Source organism: Neoarius graeffei, chromosome 12 (assembly GCF_027579695.1).
Source record: "Neoarius graeffei isolate fNeoGra1 chromosome 12, fNeoGra1.pri, whole genome shotgun sequence".
Taxonomy (NCBI): Eukaryota; Metazoa; Chordata; class Actinopteri; order Siluriformes; family Ariidae; genus Neoarius; species Neoarius graeffei.
In genome coordinates, this window is record NC_083580.1 from 50,393,768 (window position 1) to 50,412,161 (window position 18,394).

At 40.8% G+C, this 18,394-nt stretch overlaps 1 protein-coding gene across 1 annotated transcript in view; it reads right to left on the reverse strand.

Moving 5' to 3' along the window:
* Positions 1–18,394, reverse strand: part of rpl17 (ribosomal protein L17) — a 234,897-nt gene that overhangs the window by 73,072 nt on the left and 143,431 nt on the right. The window lies entirely within an intron of this gene.

Consider the following 18,394-nt stretch of genomic DNA (forward strand, 5'->3'; position numbering starts at 1 on the left):
TTGTCTCATTTGTTTAACTGGGTTTGCTTTATCTACTTTTAGGACTTGTGTGAAAGTCTGATGATGTTTTCGGTCGTATTTATGCAGAAATATAGAAAATTCTAAAGAATTCACAAACTTTCAAGTACCACTGTATGTGATATCAATATTTCAAGCACCGATGATGATGGTAAAGAATAATAAATGATATATGGGTAAATATATTGTGTAATGGGTTGGCACAGTGGTTAGCACTGTTACCTCACAGCAAGAAGGTTCTGGGTTTGAACTTCACAGCTGACTGGCTAGAGTTTGCATGTCCTCCCCGTGCCTGTGTGACTTTACTTCGGGTCCTCTGCTTTCCTCCCACAGTCCAAAGATATTCAGATTAGGTCAGCTGGCTTCTCTCAATTGCCCATAGGTGTGAATGTGAGTATGAGTGGTTGTTTCTCTGTGTTCGACCTGCCCAAGGTATCCAGCCTCACACAATTTGCCCAGAGCTGTGTTAGGCCCTGTTTACATTATTTCGAATCAGCGGATCATCAGATTAATGTTTTTAAAACGATTCACGTGCACACAGCAACACCAATACACGATTTGTGTGCACACAGCAACGCCAATACACAGATACGCTAATCACATGACTAATTAGACGGCACGTCACATGATCCCAGTGCATATCGGGCATGCGCAAGTCACTCATCACTTGCAAGTGGAAGGATGGCAAGCGAACACCTTCTCCAGCAGATAAACACACCTGGCTGTGATGTTCATGTTCTCACTGAGTTTAAGCGCCTGAAGGAGGTTGAAATGTGTAAATAAACCTCAGTGCGGCTCAGCGCTTCCTCCTGTGCTCCAAATCACTCCGCCCTGAACAGCGAGTGCCCTCTGGAGGGTGCGCACTCTGGCCCTGCGCAGCTCACAGAGCGCGCGAGTGAAGCGCACGAGCAGTGATTCGGGACTGAGCCGCTGTGTGTGTGATCCCAATGCCAGCGAATCAGGAAGGTGGATATCACAGTGACGTTGTCCAATGACGACGTCAGCTAGAGCTCAGCACAGCGTATCCGCGTATCCTCAATGTTTACACAGCACCGGATCAGATATGAACTGGGTTGAATACATCGGCCCTGGCGGATTCCTGTTTCCCGGTGTTTCCCGGCGTTTTAATGTGAACGGACAGTGCATCCGCGAAGAAAACGAGACAGATACGGTCTAATGTAAACTTGGCCTTAGTGTCTTACTTCTGAGACATAGTGACAGAAAACATTATAATATAACCAAATAGGATGCTTTGGAATGATTAATGCATATAGCTGGGAGATATAAAATATCATCAGACATTTTTGCCTGGGTACATATGCATGGATGCAATCAATCAATCAAACAAGTAAGCAAGCAATCATTAAACATGGAACATTTGGGGAGCGCTAGTGCTCACGTATGGAGTAGACGTGTTTTCTGTGAGCTCCTGCCAGGTACAAATTAAATTTTAATAAATAGCACAGTTAAGTGAATATTTGTATGAGATATCATTCATGTTATATTACTCTGTACTTCAGTAGTTGTTTGCATAGTTCTCTGACCGAGAATGTCTAATTCTCGACCCAAACAAGATCCAAAAACTAGCCATGCAAAGCAAGACACTCTGTCGGGAAAAAGTGGCGTTGAAGTTGATTGCTAATGGTAATGCGAGTGGAGTGGCTAGCATTGAGGGGGATGCCCTAAGCTTTGCTAAATTTACGGATGCCCTGCAAGCTTTAAAAGCAGACATATGTCACAAAATTGACTCTAAAATGGACTCTCTATCCAGTAGCCTTCGATCAGAGATCGCAGCTGTTAAAGAGGAGCTTAAAAACTCGCTGCCTGGATTGCAATCTACTGTGGATATGCATAGCACCACTTTTAAGGAGCTAGAGTGCTTTGCTACAGCGCAGAGCGAAACTGTGGCTAACATAGAGTCTAAACTAAACATGGAACATTTTAAATAATATTGGCTGGCTTTTTTCATGGTATATCAGATATATTCCATCCAGCTAGCATGATACTTTGACTCGTTCAGTATCATGCTAGCTGGATGGAATATATCTGATATACCATGAAAAAAAGCCAGCCAATATTATTATTATTATTATTATTATACACTCTCTTTTCCAGTTTTTTCGATGTTGGTTGGTATGTTTTTCTCTTGTAAACAGCGGGGAACTGTCAGGGCCTTCTAGGCCTTCAGAGAAGGCTCAAACTTTATTAGCATTTCAAATGTTATATTTAATTTCTTTCGTTCTTTAATTGCTTTCATTCTTTCATACAACCCAGATTCCAAAAAAGTTGGGACAAAGTACAAATTATAAATAAAAACGGAATGCAATGATGTGGAAGTTTAAAAATTCCATATTTTATTCAGAATAGAACATAGATGACATATCAAATGTTTAAACTGAGATAATGTATCATTTAAAGAGAAAAATTAGGTGATTTTAAATTTCATGACAGTAACACATCTCAAAAAAGTTAGGACAAGGCCATGTTTACCACTGTAAGACATCCCCTTTTCTCTTTACAACAGTCTGTAAATGTCTGGGGACTGAGGAGACAAGTTGCTCAAGTTTAGGGATAGGAATGTTAACCCATTCTTGTCTAATGTAGGATTCTAGTTGTTCAACTGTCTTAGGTCTTTTTTGTCGTATCTTCCGTTTTATGATGCACCAAATGTTTTCTATGGGTGAAAGATCTGGACTGCAGGCTGGCCAGTTCAGTACCCGGACCCTTCTTCTACGCAGCCATGATGCTGTAATTGATGCAGTATGTGGTTTGGCATTGTCATGTTGGAAAATGCAAGGTCTTCCCTGAAAGAGACGTCGTCTGGATGGGAGCATATGTTGCTCTAGAACCTGGATATACCTTTCAGCATTGATAGTGTCTCTCCAGATGTGTAAGCTGCCCATGCCACACGCACTAATGCAACCCCATACCATCAGAGATACAGGCTTCTGAACTGAGCACTGATAATAACTTGGGTCATCCTTCTCCTCTTTAGTCCGAATGACACGGCTTCCCTGATTTCCATAAAGAACTGCAAAATTTTGATTCGTCTGACCACAGAACAGTTTTCCACTTTGCCACAGTCCATTTTAAATGATCCTTGGCCCAGAGAAGACGTCTGTGCTTCTGGATCATGTTTAGATGCGGCTTCTTCTTTGAACTATAGTTTTAGCTGGCAACGGCGGATGGCACGGTGAATTGTGTTCACAGATAATGTTCTCTGGAAATATTCCTGAGCCCATTTTGTGATTTCCAATACAGAAGCATGCCTGTATGTGATGCAGTGCCGTCTAAGGGCCCGAAGATCATGGGCACCCAGTATGGTTTTCCGGCCTTGACCCTTATGCACAGAGATTCTTCCAGATTCTCTGAATCTTCATCTCATTAATCTCATCATCTCTAGCTGCTTTATCCTTCTACAGGGTCGCAGGCAAGCTGGAGCCTATCCCAGCTGACTACGGGCGAAAGGCGGGGTACACCCTGGACAAGTCGCCAGGTCATCACAGGGCTGACACATAGACACAGACAACCATTCACACTCACATTCACACCTACGGTCAATTTAGAGTCACCAGTTAACCTAACTTGCATGTCTTTGGACTGTGGGGGAAACCGGAGCACCCGGAGGAAACCCACGCGGTCACGGGGAGAACATGCAAACTCCGCACAGAAAGGCCCTCGCCGGCCCCGGGGCTCGAACCTGGACCTTCTTGCTGTGAGGCGACAGCGCTAACCACTACACCACTGTGCCACCCCTCTCTGAATCTTTTGATGATATTATGCACTGAAGATGATGATATGTTCAAACTCTTTGCAATTTTACACTGTCAAACTCCTTTCTGATATTGCTCCACTATTTGTCGGCGCAGAATTAGGGGGATTGGTGATCCTCTTCCCATCTTTACTTCTGAGAGCTGCTGCCACTCCAAGATGCTCTTTTTATACCCAGTCATGTTAATGATTTGTTGCAATTTGACCTAATGAGTTGCAATTTGGTCCTCCAGCTGTTCCTTTTTTGTACCTTTAACTTTTCCAGCCTCTTATTGCCCCTGTCCCAACTTTTTTGAGATGTGTTGCTGTCATGAAATTTCAAATGAGCCAATATTTGGCATGAAATTTCAACATGTCTCACTTTCGACATTTGATATGTTGTCTATGTTCTATTGTGAATACAATATCAGTTTTTGAGGTTTGTAAATTATTGCATTCTGTTTTTATTTACAATTTGCACTTTGTCCCAACTTTTTTGGAATCGGGGTTGTAAATTTATTCTCTTCTAATTTGGCCTCATTTTCTATCAAATGTGCTTCAGAAATGAAAGGGTTACTGTCCTGAAAACATTAAAACAGTGTCATCCAATGAGATTTTTTTTGTTTGTTGTCTCTAGGCTGAGAAGAGTTTCGAGCTGGCTCACTCATTGGTTACGACTTCATTGCTGAGACAGAAGGCCATGGCAGTGTATGTTTATGTAGGAAGTAACAGATGAATTAACCAATCAGATTTTGATTTATAGTGAGACGGACCAAAAATTTATCGCCTTCGGCCTTCTCGAAGGCCAACGCGAGCTTAACCGCAAGTCAGTGCCATCAGCTCGGCAGTGAAGTCATCTTCCAGCTGGTGTAGCATTCATCAGTAGTGTTAGCGAATGCTAATAAAGCAGTCAAACCAGTGCTATCAAGAGTAATGCTGTGTTCACACTTATACCGGTACGAAAGTGGTATAACTGTATCGATACAAAGTATACCGGTACAGTTTAGTGCATCTGTCCACACTAGCGAGAAATGTTTGCGGTTTTCTTTCACGGAAGTTGAAATGCGCGTGCGCGAAATGTTTCCGTGGTTACCGAGTAACTTCCTTCCGAGAATATGGCGGATGAAACAACGTGTGTGTGCTTTTTGTTGTCAATGTACAGTCTGTATTTCTGGTGGACATTTATTCAGTCGAATCGTATAAAACGCGCGAGGCAGTTGAGAAAGAAACAAAGAAAACGAATCTCCCTTTCTCCCCCCTTTCTTTGCTCCATGTAGCTCCACGGTCGTTTTGAGCCATTTTTTGACGTTTTATTTACAGCTGGAAAGCACGGGCGTATTGTATTGTATGAATAACCCGGAAGAAGTAGGAATGGTTCATTGCGCTTGCGCATTATATTTGTATCGATACAGAGCCGCTTCATCTGTCCACACTACAGCGAAGCGCGACAGTACCGATACTGTACCGGTACGAAACCCATACATTTGTGGGTTTCGTACCGATACAGTTATACTGCTACAGTACCGGTATAGTTGCTAGTGTGGACAGGTGTTGCGGTACAAAAGTCGTTTCGTATCGGCACAAAATCCCTAGTGTGGACAGGGTATTAGTAGCATAGGCTAACAACCAAGATTTCCGTCCCCAGGCTTTTCTTTGACACACGCTCACCACAGTATTTTTTACTTAGACTTAAATATTCATTTCCCTGTGCAATTTACTTAGTTACTTTTAAAATCAACATCAACAACTACACAACAGAGCTACCTAGCATCCTGCCACGAATCCCTTGCAAAATACTTTGCCCTGTTGCTTTTTTGGTGTGTCTGAAATCCCAGCTCTAATAGTAACGGTTCACCACTGCTTGTAAATATGCATGAAGGATATCTAATGAAGTTTTGGTAGCCTTTGGGATGTTCAATGCATCTTTCGTTTCAGTTTTCAGTTTAGTGCTTAATTATAGCATAGCTAATCCTAGCACTGGATTAGCCTCATTTTTCCCTTTCCCAGTGAACAAAGAAATGGTTCTGCGCATGCACAGCAGAAAAGTTTTTTTTTCATTGGATATTCGCATCAGCTTGACAACGTGATATATCTTAAACCATATTGAACACTTATTCTCCATTGGGTAGAGTGATGTAATACACGTAGGATAAGCGATATGCAAACGATATTGCATGCTATCAAACCAAATGAATGAAACCTGCTAGAAGGGAATAGAATACATATTTTATTCCATGGAAAAAGTGTCCTGTATGTATAATAATTCTGATTATTATGCTGTGCACTGATAATGATTACAATCATAAAGATTTTTTTTAATAGCGATAAAATTATAGCTATAATGCGATAGTGACATGACAGAGAGATGAAGAAAGAATGAGACAGTGTGAGTCTGAGAGAGAGAGAGACTGAGACACAGGGGGATGGGGGGACTGCAGCTGTTGTTTCAGGATATTTATAGCCGTCTGGGTCGGGACACTTTCCTCCCCATGTCTTCTCAGGCCGTCTGTCCTTTAGCATCTCTCTGTCCAATCACCTCTATTTAACCAAACTCCAGGGCCAAAATAAGACCTGCCTGTCTGACACATCCCTGTCCAGGACATTCAAGGATAAAGACAAAGGGTTGGTGGAGATTTGAAGAACAATTTATCTCTTCAGCTCAGTGAGGAATCACATGCCATACGAGGTTAGGAAGTTCATTAGCATCGTGCATCGAATGTTTGCCGTCAGAAAATCAAATGTTATGAAAGGTTATGAACCTCCCTAATTCATTAACCATGTAAACCTTATAACTCCAGTGCATAAGTAAAGAAGCGTAACATACATACATACATACATACATACATACTTATATCAACTACAGTGCAGGTATAGAGAGAAAGCCATTTTGGCTGAACTGTTCCTTTAAACTGCAACCCTGAAGACCTACAGTCATGTTTCTTTCTAACACAATCATAAACCCGCTACCTCCCAGACACACACACACACACTGTCTCCTTCTTTTTCTCTCTAAATGAATAAAACATGACTGTCAGAGAAAGACATTCAGCATGAGTGAGTGCATGGACTCTGGTGGATTTTGCCCTCTTTGAGACGACAGTTTTTTGAGTCGTGCTTCCCAGCAGTGAAGTATATTACCTTACGCCCCCTCATTTCTGCTGAGTCACTGCATGCTGTGTAAAAGGCAGGGGGCTAGAGAACACCCTAAGGGGTGAAAATACCATCCTGAGGCTTGAGGCATCAGCTGCTGTGCTTCATATTAAAGGGGACATGCCATACACTTTCCAATTATTTTATATTATTCCCTAAGATGCTTCTATAAAATGTGTGATGAGTTTTTTTGTGGGTTTTTTTTTTTTTTTTTTTGGGGGGGGGGGGGGGGGGTGAAGCCTTGGTTCTTTTTCTCATGCCATTTTAGCATGGTATGAAAAGCCTATAGGATAATACAGGCTGATTTTGCAGCTGTACTTTTAAATATTAAATATGTAAATAGCTTCTCTCTGATTGTCTAACATCTTTAAACAAGAGCTTTTCACTATGGTCCTAACATTGTTCTTTTTATGATTGCATCCAGATGCTTGTGTACATCTCATCTCATTATCTCTAGCCGCTTTATCCTTCTACAGGGTCGCAGGCAAGCTGGAGCCTATCCCAGCTGACTACGGGCGAAAGGCGGGGTACACCCTGGACAAGTCGCCAGGTCATCACAGGGCTGACACATAAACACAGACAACCATTCACACTCACACCTACGGTCAATTTAGAGTCACCAGTTAACCTAACCTGCATGTCTTTGGACTGTGGGGGAAACCAGAGCACCCGGAGGAAACCCATGCGGACACGGGGAGAACATGCAAACTCCACACAGAAAGGCCCTCGCCGGCCCCGGGGCTCGAACCCAGGACCTTCTTGCTGTGAGGCGACAGCGCTAACCACTACACCACCGTGCCGCCCGCTTGTGTACATATGAAACAAATATTCCTGTACAGTACGTGTAATATTTGCATAGCTTGTGTGCTCAATCACATCCCGAACACTGGGTAAGCTACCTTGCCAAGCTAACAAAAGCTAACTGTCTGAAGTGGTGAAAAAGAACACTTGGTAACATTAGTACTTATCGGAGTTCATCTCAGTACATGGTGCCGAGCAAATTTATCAAAGTAACACATCATTACAGGCGTTTAGCAGACACTCTCATCCAGAGCAGCCTGGGGGTTAGGTGCCTTACTCAAGGGCACTTCAGTCATTCCTTCTAGTCCAGGGAATCGAACCAGCAACCTTTTGGTCCTAAAGCTGCTTCTCTAGCCATTAGACCAAGGCTTCCCACAACAGTGAGTTGCTCATTAATCCAATACTATGGTGAATTCAGATAATGTAGCCTAGCAAACTACAGATGTTAAACTATATGTTTTATTTAAAGGAGAACTGAAGTCATTTTTAAACTTGCTTTATTTCTTAATTAACATGTTATTCAATTACGTTTTCAGTTTTAGCAACCTTATATTGTGACTCATATTGGCAACTAATTGCAATTAAATATGATACTTATTGGCCTATTCAGTCTTTAGTCATGTTGAATTTAGTTCGTTTGGTCCATGGCAGGTGTCGCTTATCCACATGATCTTCACGAGACTTGTGCAAGATTTCGAAACGTGAAATGTCAGCCAGGTATCGGTGCCACCATTTTGAAAACTGTTTTCCAAACAAAATATTGCACAAAAATGAGTTTAAATGATGATTACTGCCTACTTTTTTCAAACTTTCCTGATTGCTATCAAAACAAACAAAACTTCCGGCTTGATTACACCAGCATTCAAAAGAGGGCGCGCGCGTCTTTTGACAGTATTGGCAAATGTTGATCACTTTGATTTTCGCTGTACATTTTACTTCCGTCCTACGATGTCTCGCACAGGTCTCAATGAATCTCGTTTACGGCCATTGCTTTGACATATGGACTGATATATTACAGAGCATATTTCAAACACTCATAACTTGCTATAGCAGCAACAAAATAGCTATCAAAAATGCATTCCTATATTTAATAAAATGAGATAAATAGAATTTTGATAATAAAAAATTGCCTTCAGTTCCCCTTTAAAATTAGTGTCATGGACAGAATGTTAATGTTAGCTGACCACCTAATGTTACCTGAGGGCATTGACTGGTCATGCAAATTAACTAAGGATCAGTCTAAAAGGAGGAATCTATTACAATATCCAATACGGTACGTGTATGATTCGTTCATTTGCATTTCAATTAAGAACTAAAAAACCATAAAATGAAAAAATGACTTGTTATCTCATCATTTGTTTTTCAAAGGTGAAAACAAACGATGAGAAGTCATTTTTTCATTTTATGTTTTTTTAGTTCTTAATTGAAATGCAAATGAACGAATCATACACGGACCCAATACAGAGTTTAAGGTTTGATTTTTTGAAAATTTTGAACGTTTTACTTAGGGTTTATGGACTAGCAACAGGGATTTATAGGAGTGCCATAAAATGCAATAGGGGAAAAAGCAAAAGCAATAAAGTAAAAATATTTATTTTATTATTTAAAAATGTTTTAATTTCTTTTATTTTCTTATTCAGCATTTATTTTCTTATTCTTTTACAGGTTTATTTTCTAATGGCACTCCTATTACTCCATAGTCGACTTCAACAGAGTAGGCACTGCACCACAGCTCCATCTTCTTGATTCAGATTGTTGTGGGCAGTCATATGTTAATGAGGGTTGGTACCATAAAAATGAGAGGAAATTCTACTTAAGAAGCATGCATGTTTGTAACTGGCCTGTGTCGAGTTTCCTAAAAGCATCGCAGCACAAAGATCATCGTTAAATGGTCGAGTGAGCAGCACAATGAATGCTGTCTCTCCTAGTTAAGATGCCCTTAGCATTAAGAGGCTTTTGGGGAAACCTACCCCTGTTCTCGGTGTCTATTTCGTTCCTTTAGATTACATTAATGGCACTTAGCAGATGCTCTTATCCAGAGCGACATACAGTACAACATACTCAGAGCAGCCCAGGGAGCAGTTGGGGGCTAGGTAACCTTATGAAAATATCCTATAGTTCTACGATAGTAGAACTATAGCTTTTATAGTATTACTATAGTATTACTATTACAACAATAGTAAAACTATAGTAGTTACCAAAGGTGAACAGTAACGAAGTACATTTACTTGAGTACTGTACTTAAGTACACTTTTTGAGTATCTGTACTTTACTTGAGGTTTTTTTTTTGGAAACTTATGACTTTAACTTCACTACATTTGAAAGGCAAATATCGTACTTTTCACCCCACTACATTTCTATCAAGTTCCTCGTTACTCGTTACTATGAAGCAATTTTGAAAGTGGATGTTTTTTTCTTTTCTTTTCTAAAGCGTGATTGTTTTTTTTTCGCAGGTGACACTGAGACAGTCTATCAGTAATCACTAGGGTCACGTCACATCCATAGACTGTATAAAATCAAGTTCAGTGATTTCTCAGCAGCGTTATTTAACACGATCAGTTGATGGCAGAATGGAAGGAGGCGGTTCTTCTGGGGAATGCATGCACTCATGGCCCATGAACCCATGTTTCAGTTTTCTGAAGGGATTAAAGATCAGTTTTGTTTGAAATGTTTGCTTTGTTTGCCGAAAACGAACCACATCACGGCCTAAAAAAACTCGCCGTCCAACCTGCGAAAGCATATTGAGGGATACAAACGTTTTATTCCAAAAGAAAGCCTGCAACAGAGTTGTCTGTGCTTTTAGAGCTAGCGATAACATTGCAATAGCTATGCAGTCTGGTTAGTCAAATGACTTTCTATGGATTTGCCCGCCAAGTTGCCGTAGCCTTGACCACGGCTAACGTTTACACATAGCTAGTTAACTTGGACACTGTGAGTTAGCATGTAAAAACGGAGTTATGCTAACATTAATGTTAACTTATCTGAAGTCCTTTCATAAATGTGTTTTAGCATAATCTTGCCAAATAAACAGAATGTAGAAATCTTTATTTTCTAGTAGCGTTAGCTACCCAATATGATTTCGAGTTTGAAGAGAGTTTGCTAGCATGTCAGGTGGAGTTTCACTGACTAGCTAGCTTAACATTAAACCACCATGATGGCACAGCATGCGTTCATTTTGTGAATTCACATTTCTGTCTTTGGTAACGGCGTTAGGTTTTGTAAGCGTTGTGGAAATAATACAACGATGCGTTGACAGAAAATGTACTTTTAATACTTAAGTATTTTTAAAAGCAAGTACTTCAGTACTTTAACTTAAGTAGAAATTTGACTGGACAACTTTCACTTGTATCGGAGTAACATTTGACCAGTGAGATCTGTACTTTGACTTAAGTAATGAAGTTGGGTACTTTGTCCTTCTCTGGTAGTTACTACAGAATTACTATAGATTTACTATCAGCACAATAGTATTACTATTAGAACTATAGTAATATTATAGTTATACCAAAGTACTATAGTAGTAATTATAGGATTACAATAGTTTTACTTTATAGACTATAATATTAATATTAAAACTATATTAGTGGTATATTTATTTGGAAAGGGCGGCATGGTGGTGTAGTGGTTAGCGCTGTCGCCTCACAGCAAGAAGGTCCGGCGAGGGCCTTTCTGTGCGGAGTTTGCATGTTCTCCCCGTGTCCATGTGGGTTTCCTCCGGGTGCTCCGGTTTCCCCCACAGTCCAAAGACATGCAAGTTAGGTTAAGGTGACTCTAAATTGACTGTAGGTGTGAATGTGAGTGTGAATGGTTGCCTGTGTCTATGTGTCAGCCCTGTGATGACCTGGCGACTTGTCCAGGGTGTACCCCACCTTTCGCCCGTAGTCAGCTGGGATAGGCTCCAGCTTGCCTGTGACCCTGTAGAATAGGATAAAGCGGCTAGAGATAATGAGATTATATATATATATATATATATATATATATATATATATATATATATATATATATATATATAGTTGATGTAACTCTTTCCCGGTCCCCAGCTTTATCATATGACCAAACCTCTACATAGGGAACACTATTGTACTGTATACCATAGTAATATTATAGTACTCATGACTATAGTATTTTGGTGGTATTTTCATCACTATAGTACTATGCTATAGTAATACTATTGTTTTTAAAACTATAGTTAATACTATAGTTCTCCAGACTATAGTAACACCATAGTTATCCAGGTAATAGTCATGCTATAGTTCTCTAGAATATAGTAATACTATAGTTCACAATTCACTGCGAGTTGGCCTAGTGGTTAGCGTGTCCACCTCTCAATTGGGAGATCACGAGTTCTACTCATGGTGGGGTCATACCAAAGACCATCATAAAAATGGTACTTACTGCCATCTGGCAAGGCATGCTGCAATACAGATGTGAGTGCGGAGTCAAACTCTCACAATTACCAGAGGATTAGCCCCCCACTGTAACCCTAGCTATGTGAGATGCTGAGGGCTACGGAAACAGAGATCGGTGCTGCCACATGGCATGGGAAGAACTTTTGATTTTGATAGTAATACTATAGTCTGGAGAACTATAGTCTTAAAAACAAAAGTATTACTATAGGCTGAAAGACTATAGTATTACTATGGTATAGTACTAAAGTGATGAAAATACCACAGTCATGAATACTATGGTACTTTTTCATAAGGGTCCCTTGTTCAAGGGCACTTCAGCCATTCCTGCTGGTCCAGGGAATCAAACCCACAACCTTTTGGGCCCAAAGCTTCTTCTCTAACCATTAGGCCATGGCTTCTTTACATACTGGGATGGTAACAGTCCATTTTGAAGGACCAGTATGTCCCCAAGTCACAGCAACATAACTTGTTTCAAAAAGAAAAAGTAAAATAATAGTTTTCCATAGAATGTCTCCTTGAAGCTACACTATATGATCATGTGATGACAGTGCCAGGACTCCATCAGCAACCATCAGATTTTCTATATAGAGAATGCAAAGAAACAGTTCTGCCAAAATGTAGCAAATAGGAAATCACCCAAGACACGATTGGTACATAACATTTTGTTGACACAAAGCCACAATTTCGGTGTCAGTGACAAGCAATATTTGAATTCAGATTTTCTCAATTTTATACAACTTAGGTATGGAGTATTAAAAAGCCTGGCTCAAACGATTTCTCTGGTCTAGCCTGGGGTGTATGTGATCTGATGTTTCTTCAGTTCCCGACTCACAAATTAGTTCCTACCTGCAATTTGTTATTAACCTCTGGTTAAATGTGTATCGTGGCATTACAAAGTAAAATGAAGCTTAGAAATAAAGTAGCAGAGATTGGTGAGTCCAAGGGTGAGTGTATGGAGCTAGTACACGTAGCTTGCTTTGATAATCTGCTGGATAGGACACACCCACAAGCAATGCCAACAATGGTCATTACACACCCAGAAGAGAGAAACTATAAGTGACTTGTCGCATGCTAGTGCAGACCCAGGACATGGAGTGACACACCTAAATACCAAGACGAATAAGAACATCATTGGAAAGCTTTTGACCTGTATCTGTACGATTTGCTGCATTGCACTGCTTCTAGATTCTGATTCATTGTCAGATACAGGTTAATCACTGTAGTATGGCTTTTTATGAGTATCTTCCCTGCCTGTCTCTCCAGATCCCCTATAATGTTCAATTAGCTTGTATTGCACATCACAGCAATAAATTATAGAGATCTTAAGCACTTGCTCATTCTGTGCCCATATGTCCACCACTCTAAAAGCATGATGGCAATAACTAATGTGACAAGTGCGTATTATTGGACCTGGGCTGCGTCTGTCTCTCAAGCTACTGCTGCAGTGCTGCCTAAAAGGACAGTGGATGCTCTGCGTCGTCTGGACAAGCCTGTGCTGAATTTTAAAAACCCAGCTCTGCCACAAAAGCACCTTGAGCTTGGCTTGGGCCTGGATGATTTACACGTTTGAAGGAGATCTCCTTCACTCAGGGCCACAAGGAAGTGTACATCCAACACAAAGGCATGCAGCAGCGCTGGAGTTACCAGAGCATTATCAGTTGCTCCACATGAGCACTCAGAGCATCAAACAGCTAAGGTCCAAAAAAAAAAAAGCCCAGACATAACTAAGTCATCCCACTGAGAACAAACACTGATTTTTTTTTTCTAATGAAGAACAGCACTAACATTGGTCAAAGCCATCTCTCAATGGGATGTGATTAATCAGTACCTCCTGCCACTCTGATATAATGTGGAACACACTTGCAAATTTATAATCTGCAGTTGAATCAGACAGCACATCGCATGGTTGCATTATCTGCAGCAGGTGTGGTCAGAGAGTTTGCAGTGACATCACACTGCAGCACAAGGAAGAAGAAAATCAATATCACATATGGATTGAAGACGTTAGTTGCGAATAAAACATCTGAGAAGAAATAGGTTCACTTTTGTTCACCATGAATTAGGGCTGCACAATATATCCTTGGTTATGTTGTTTACTGAAATACTGGCATTTGAAATATGCAAATGAGCACCTTGTTTCTTTTTATAGCGCTCCTGAAACTGCTGAGCCATCACAAAGGTTCCAGATATGTTTTCTGTGATTGGGATTCTTAATCTAAGCATTGGCACAACCTGCTTCTCCCAAAAAAAATCATGGACAGGACAATATATGCATGCTAAAAATATGTAACTATTTAAATGAGATAAAAGTAATTAATAGCCACCTCACCTACAGATATGTTCATGGGTGGTGGGAGGACACCAAAAGGACACACAAACAGATGTATAGGGAGAACACAGAAAGAAACCAGAGCTCTGTATCAAACCCAGGGCCACGGGGCTCAGCTGAAACAAAAAGTGTGTAAATGACTAGTCATGTGAATTTGATTTATTGCTTCATGCTGGCCACAATTCCTTTGTCTGATATACTGTATGAAAGCTGATGACCATGGTGCATTTTCCTCCTGGAGCCAGAAAAGTCATTCATCAGTCTGCTTAGATTTCCTTCTGCAGAAAATAATTACTCCCTGTACTATGGATCTTCTTGTCCCCTGAACTTGTGCACACTAATAAAAGTTAATGCAATAACACATGGGAGAAAATGACTCTTTGGCTAAAATAATGTCAACCTTGCAGGCCATTTAGACAGAAGTTATTGCCTCTTTAATCGATTCTACATAATCAGCAGCTCTATATTAAGCAAAAGTAAAGAAAGAAAGAAAGAAAGAAAGAAAGAAAGAAAGAAAGAAAGAAAGAAAGAAAGAAAGAAAGAAAGATTTGTTTTTGCTTTAACAAAGCTAATTGTATATCTCTTTTAAATTATTTCATTCAAGCAGAAAGATATGTAAGTCCACATTAGCAAGGCCTCATCTAAATGTTTGTTTGTTTGCTTGTCTGGGCAGCACAGTAGTGTAGTGGTTAGTACTGTCACCTCACAGCAAGAAGGTTCTGGGTTCATGGCCAGCGGGGGCTTTTCTGTGTGGAGTTTGCATGTTCTCCCCATGTCTGTGTGGGTTTCCTCTGGGTGCTCCAGTTTCCTCCATAGTCCAAAGACATGCAGCTTTGGGCTAAAGTGCCCTTGAGCAAGGTACCTAACTCCTAACTTCTCCCAGGGTGCTGTAGTATGGCTGCCTACTGCTCTGGGTGTGTGTGCATGTGTTCACTGCTTCAGATGGGTTAAATGCAGAGGATGAATCTCACTGTGCTTGAGTGTGCATGTGACAAATAAAGGCTTCTTGTTTGTTTGTTTGCTTGCTTGCTTGCTTGCTTGCTACAGAAGACACTGCTTGTATCAATTCTTTGCAAGACCATTACAGGATAGAAATAATCACCACAAACACAATGAAGAGTGCTGTCCTTGGTGCTTAGTGATCAAACTGCATGTGTAGTCTCTGTCCAAGGTTCTGATATGTGACTCCTTGTTTCACTGGCATGGCCTTCTACATTTCCATTTTAATTCCATTTTAACTTTTAAAGATAATGAGTGCAGATCTGGAGAGAATGTAAGGCACTCAATTCCAACCCTGGAAAAAATATGAAAATAGTATTGGGAAAAGGAGGCATAATAATAAAATAAATAAAAAAATAAGTTAAATTTATATAACGCCTTTCTCATACCCAAGGTCACTACAATTATAGGGGGGTTCAAAAAAAAAGTCCACCAAATAAAGGTCAGGATGTCATATTACTGTATGCATTAGAACATTCGTGCTTTCAGCTTTCATGATAAAGTTAAAGCAAGGTCATGTCATTTTGGAGAAACTCGCAAGAGTAAGCTAGATTTTGAAAGTACTCAACTCAAAAATCCCACCCTCCAGCTCTCCCTCCAAAGCCATTCCTCCAAAACACATGAACATGCACTGCCTGATTACTGCTGGAGCATGACTTGGGAAGAGAGAAGTGAGGAGTGTAGCACATATAAGAAAACATCTAACATTATCATAATGAATGTAAATAACAAACATGGTTATTAACTTTAGCAATATGTCTGCCTAGCTTTGTGGAAGACTCTGGTCATGTGCAATGAATGCATGGGCAGAGTTCGCAAGTAGGTAGATAGGTAGGTGGGTAGACAGGCAAGTAGACTGAATGAAATGATTGGACAGGCTTTTTACAGTCCTGCCACTGCCACAGATGATGGATTGTTTTCTTTTTATTGTCATAGCATTTCATTTATTCATTGCTGTTGGGATGTAAAGAGAATTTCAAGAAATGTAACAAAAAATACTTCTAAAAATTACCTACGCTGTAGCTTTAATAGCTTCATCCATCCATCCATCCATCCATTATCTGTAGCCACTTATCCTGTTCTACAGGGTCGCAGGCAAGCTGGAGCCTATCCCAGCTGACTATGGGTGAGACACGGGGTACACCCTGGACAAGTTGCCAGATTATCGCAGGGCTGAGAAAGAGACAAACAACCATTCACATTCACACCTACAGTCAATTTCGAGCCACCAATTAGCCTAACCTGCATGTCTTTGGACTGTGGGGGAAGCTGGAGCACCCAGAGGAAACCCATGCAGACAACATACAAACTCCAAATAGAAAGGCCTTTGCCAGCTGCTTGGCTCGAACCCAGGACCTTCTTGCTGTGAGACGACAGTGCTAACCATGACACCACCATGCCGCCCTTTAATAGATTCTTTAATGTAAAAAAAAAGCAAAAAAACTGAACAGAAAGTTTTTCATGTTTTATAAAGATTTTTTTATGAAGAAGTGGCTAGGCATAAGGATTTATTTCAGGAAACTAAACTGAGAGAGAATCTCCATTTTGCAGCCAATAATACTAAAAAAAAAAATCCAATAAAACAATCTAAAATGTTTACAGATTAAAATGAAATGGAACAATGGAACCAGGCTGTCAGGATGCTGAACTCTGTCCACTACCTACCCCCTACCCCTGGTCTGTAACACATTCATTCACACAAGAAACTATCTCATCTGTTTGCACATCACACTACAAGCATTTGCATTACTGCTGTATCTGCTGCTATTGCTCATTTGCACTACTGTTCATATACACCTCATAAGCTGCTCTTCTAAGCACCTTCTCTGTTAGATATTATACTGTATTTGCACTACTGCTATTTTGTACATGGTTTGATTTTAGAGTGTATTTTCATCTATCTCATCTCATTATCTCTAGCCGCTTTATCCTGTTCTACAGGGTCGCAGGCAAGCTGGAGCCTATCCCAGCTGACTACGGGCGAAAGGCGGGGTACACCCTGGACAAGTCGCCAGGTCATCACAGGGCTGACACATAGACACAGACAACCATTCACACTCACATTCACACCTACGGTCAATTTACAGTCACCAGTTAACCTAACCTGCATGTCTTTGGACTGTGGGGGAAACCGGAGCACCCGGAGGAAACCCACGCGGACACGGGGAGAACATGCAAACTCCACACAGAAAGGCCCTCGCCGGCCCGGGGGCTCGAACCCTGTCGCCCTAGCGCTGTCGCCTTCTTGCTGTGAGGCGACAGCGCTAACCACTACACCACCGTGCCGCCTATATTTATATATTGTTTTTCTTAATTTTTTTGTAATATTTATCTGTTTTTACAAGTAAGGTGAGAGAGAAATGGCATTTCGATTCTCCTATATGTCCTGGATATATAGTGAATTGACAATAAAAAAATCTTTGAATCTTGAATCTTAAATGGATTTGACAGGATGTAATGTAAGTTTGGTGTGCGTGTGTGTGTGTGTGTGTGTGTGTGTGTGTGTGTGTGTGTGTGTGTGTTGTTTTGTTCAATTAATCGTATCTACAATGAAATACCAGTATAACTGTTCTATGCATCTGTCAAATCAGTGTTTCTCAATCTTCCTCTATGCGCTCAATGGCTCATTTAAACAGTTTTTAATAAAGTAAGTCACATACAATGCTTCTGCCATGCAAATTCAGGGTAAGCATTGAGAGCCCACCCTTCCCCACACAACCTTGACCCACGTCCTCTTTTCAATCAAACCACTGATAACTAGTGTCCAAAAAGACCCTCCCACTAGGATGGATCAATGGTCCAGTCCAGAGAATCCTGCACGTCTGCAGCAGCCTATATAAAGGACTCGTACAAGCTCCGGGACGTTGTGAGAGCCACACACACCACACACACACACAGGCGCAAGCCTCCATCTCTCACTTCCCCCATTCATCTGAACACG